The following is a 3,945-nucleotide window of genomic DNA, read 5'->3' on the forward strand; positions in this document are numbered from 1 at the left end:
AAGCTTTCTTTGTTTGAAGAGCCTTCTGCCTTTGTGAGAGTGCCTTAGCCTTTGGTGCTTTTGTTGCCTTTGTTGCACCCTTAGTCCTTGCCATTGATGAGCTTAACCAAGAAAAGAGTGAAAAATCTTCAATTTGTAGGATGCCCAAATCGATTTGAAGGTGGATGGCTTTGCCTTTATAAAAGCAAAAATCGACTCAAAGGTTGAAGATTTTGTTCTTGGTTTTGATTTTTGATGAAGAATGAATGATTAATTTGTTGTTGGAAGGATGGTTTGATTTGATTTTGGTGAATGTTGTTGAGGGATTTTGCTTTTATGATGGAGGGGGTGAGGGTTTTGATGTTGTGGGTAGTGTTTATGAATGAATGAATGAATGAAGGAAGGTGGGAGGGGTTATAAAGAAGCCGAAATTTTCAAAACTGCAGGGCCAATCCGTGCGGATTAGGCTCAATCCGTGCGGATTCTGCTTCTTCAATCTTTGCAAAAGCTCGCCTAAAGACGGGCGGATTTGGTACAATCCGCTCGGATTTGCTGAACACGGGACGGGCGGATTTCTTCAAAGACGGACGGATTTCAGTCCAGATATTTTTCCTTGTTTTCCTCAGCTGCAAAGACGGGCGTCTTTTTCTCAGGACGGACGGATTCTGCAGGACGGGCGGATTTTTGGGAATCCGCTCGGATTCTTTAACAGTCAAGAAAATTTCAAAATTGAGCTCAGTTCAGGACGAGCGTCTTTTCTGCAGGACGCTCGGATTGCATAAGACGGGCGGATTCTGAGGAATCCGCTCGGATTCTTCCCTATGTACACGGATTCAGTTCCACCCGTGCACATTGCTTTCCCTTTTTCATTCTTCCATTCTTTCTTTCAAATCTTGTGTTCTTCATTGTGGGGGCACTACTAAGGCATGGATAGCCTAGGCAATTGCCATCCCCACACTAAGGTAAAGCACTACACATCAATTGAAATCGTTAGTCCCTCCCTCACTTCTCTCTTACATGACAATTATTTTGATCAAAGTAAATAAAAATCCAAAGATGACAAAAATGCAATGCAAGAATTGAAATGTAAGTTAGGGAGTTAGAAATATTTACAAGTGGTGGTTTAGGGAGGACTCCACCAAACTCTCATTCTCGATGAGATGTCAAGGGGGCATGTTCAAGGTGTTGTTGATGTTGCTCAACACCTTGAAGAAGTAATCAAAAGCTTGTTCATTATGATAGTAGAGGTCCTCAATAGACCGTGGTCCTTGTTGTTGATCATGATCGATGGCATGCCCAATGTAGGGATTAAAAATCCCTTCAAACTCGTCGTCCCAAAGACCACAAACTTCATTGAGTTGATCATTGAAAATCTCTTGCTTAGATGGAGACAACTCTCCCAATTTCTTCTCTTGGCCAATGAGGCCATCCTCTTCTTCCTTGGTTGATTTTGATGAGCTTTGCAAGCTCTCCTTGTCACAATTCACTTGCTCTTTGAATGGAGCATCTTCAATTTTCTTCCTCCATTGGAGTTCCGATTTCTTCCTTTCATCTTTTCGGCTATAATGATCAATCATGAAACATGGCTCATGCAAACGAGGAGCTCTCATGGTCTTGTCAAGATTAAAAGTTATGCTTTCATCTCCCACTCCTAGAGTGAGCTCTCCATGTTTCACATCAATCACCGCACCGGCGGTGTGTAGGAAAGGTCTTCCTAGGATGATTGGAATGTTGGAATCTTCCTCCATATCAACAATGACAAAGTCCACCGGGATGAAAAACTTTCCAATTCGCACGGGGACATCTTCCCATATCCCTAACGGTGTCTTCGTCGATCTATCGGCCATTTGGAGTGTGATGTTGGTGCATTTAAGCTCTCCCATCCCCAACCTTTTACTTACCGAGTACGGCACGACACTCACACTAGCCCCTAGATCACATAAGGCTTTGTTGATCGTTGTGTCGCCAATGGTACACGGTATTGAGAAGCTTCCCGTATCCTTTAACTTTGGAGGTGAACTCCCTTGATGTATTGCACTACTCACCTTGGTGAAGGCGATAGTCTCAAGTTTCCGGATCGACTTCTTCTTTGTGAGGATATCTTTCATGTACTTTGCATAGGCCGGAACGTGATTGATTAATTCCGTGAAAGGAATTGAGACTTCCAAATTCTTCACAATTTCCATGAATTTTCCAAGTTGATCATCAAATTTGGGCTTGGCTTGACGACTTGGAAAAGGAAGTCTAATCACAATGGGCTCCTTCTCCTTGGCCTTGTCTTCATTTTTCTTTGAACTTTCTTCTTTTAATGATTCTCCTCCCTTGGAGTTTTGCACAATTTCTTCCTTTTCACTAGCTTCCACAACTTCATCCTCAACTTGCTTCTTCGGTGCTTCATACCTTGTACCACTTCTCAAGTGAATGGCATTAACCGTTTCATGTCTAGGGGGATTACTTTGAGGTGGTAATTGCCCCTTTTGTCTTTGTGAGCTTGAAGATGCTAGTTGAGTCAATTGTGTTTCCAACATCTTGGTGTGAGCTAGAATGTTGTTGATGGTGGTTTCTTTTGCTTGGCTATCTTTTTGCATTTGGGTGAAAAATTCTTGTTGATTCTTTTGCATTTGGAGGACCGCTTTTTGGCCATCAAAACCTTGGTCATTTTGGTGGTTGTATGGATTTTGATTTTGGTAACCTTGGTTTTGATTGTAAAAGGGTCTTTGATTTTGGTTTCTCATGGGTGGTGAAGTGTATGTTGTTTGAGGGTTTTGAACATTTTGGCTTTTGTATGAGAGATTTGGATGGAATTTGGTATTCTCATTGTAAAAATTGGAATAAGGGGTACCACTTTTATATGCTTGGAAAGCATTGACTTGTTCGGTTGTTCCCCTACACTCACTTGGATCATGACCCAAAGTTCCACAATTCTCACATATCCCACTTGGGATTGATGAGGATGCCGTCATGGCATTGACATGGTGCTTCGATGATTTTGAGTTTTCCTCAAGTCTAGCCATAGCTTGTTCAAACTTCAAGTTGATTGTATCGATATGGGAGCTTAGTTGGGCACCTAATTGGGTAACGGCGTCCACTTCGTGCTTTCCTCCTCTAGTAGCCTTGCGAGGCCTACTATATTGTGAATTGTGGATTGCCATCTCTTCAATTTTGCTCCAAGTTTGGTTGTCATCAACCTCGGTGAACATCCCATTCGATCCCATATTAAGGATATTTCTTAAATCTTCATAAAGGCCATTCCAAAATTGTTGCACCAAAAACCATTCGCTAAGTCCATGGTGAGGACATGAGCGACAAATTCCCTTGAACCGCTCCCAAGCTTCATACAAAGACTCTTCATCCCTTTGCTTAAAACCCGTAATTTGAGCTCTTAGCATGTTGGTCTTTTCCGGTGGGTAGAATGTTTTGTAGAAAGCTAGAGCCAACTTCTTCCAAGAATCTATTCCGAGAGTAGCCTTATCAAGGCCCTTCAACCATTGTTTGGCGGTGCCAATTAGAGAAAATGGAAATAAGACCCATCTAATTTGGTCTTGAGTTACACCGGTTTGTGAGATCGCATCACAATAGTCACAAAAAGCCTCCATATGAGAGTGAGGGTCTTCACTAGGCATCCCCCCAAATTGGCTTCTTTCAACTAATTGGATAAAGGCGGATTTGGCAATGAAATTTCCGGTGAGATGTTGCGGTGTAGGAGTACCATTGGGTAGGTTCTCCTCGGTGGGTACGGAGTGTGACGAGAATTTTGGCATTGTAGGTGGATTTTGTGGGGTATTGGGTAATGGGTTTTCTTCTCCTTCTATTGCGAAAGGATTGACAAACTCACTAGTGGGTTGGACAACTTCACTTCCTCTCAAATTCCTCCTAACAAGTCTCCTATTGTTCGTCAAGGTTCTTTCGATTTCACGGTCAAAAGGTAGCAAATCACTTTGTGACCTTCTAGACATGCAAAATATC

General features: G+C 42.4%; 1 non-coding gene across 1 annotated transcript; it reads left to right on the forward strand.

The window, feature by feature from the left end:
• Positions 1-3,261: 3,261 nt before the first annotated feature.
• LOC141597610 (small nucleolar RNA R71) lies at positions 3,262-3,368 on the forward strand. Its single transcript, XR_012522837.1, has one exon. It is a non-coding gene; the product is annotated as a small nucleolar RNA R71 (small nucleolar RNA).
• The last annotated feature ends 577 nt before the right edge of the window (positions 3,369-3,945 follow it).

This window comes from Silene latifolia, chromosome 8, assembly GCF_048544455.1.
Source record: "Silene latifolia isolate original U9 population chromosome 8, ASM4854445v1, whole genome shotgun sequence".
In the NCBI taxonomy this organism is placed as follows: domain Eukaryota; kingdom Viridiplantae; phylum Streptophyta; class Magnoliopsida; order Caryophyllales; family Caryophyllaceae; genus Silene; species Silene latifolia.